This window comes from Penaeus monodon, chromosome 22 (genome assembly GCF_015228065.2).
Source record: "Penaeus monodon isolate SGIC_2016 chromosome 22, NSTDA_Pmon_1, whole genome shotgun sequence".
In the NCBI taxonomy this organism is placed as follows: Eukaryota; Metazoa; Arthropoda; class Malacostraca; order Decapoda; family Penaeidae; genus Penaeus; species Penaeus monodon.
Genome location: NC_051407.1, coordinates 15,008,010 through 15,008,210, shown reverse-complemented (window position 1 = coordinate 15,008,210; position 201 = coordinate 15,008,010).

Here is a 201-nt window from a genome sequence, read left to right as displayed (position 1 = left end):
CATTTTCAGACTGTTCTGGTATTATATAACACCAAAGTGTGGTGTGTTCGGGGGACTAGGAAATGAGGCTTGAATAGCTCTCTCTCTCTCTCATTTTCATATATATGTATATAGATATGTGCGCGCGCGCGTTTATACAAACTACAAAATAAGAAAGAGATGCAGACAGTGATGTAAGATCATGCTGTATATCACTAGTTA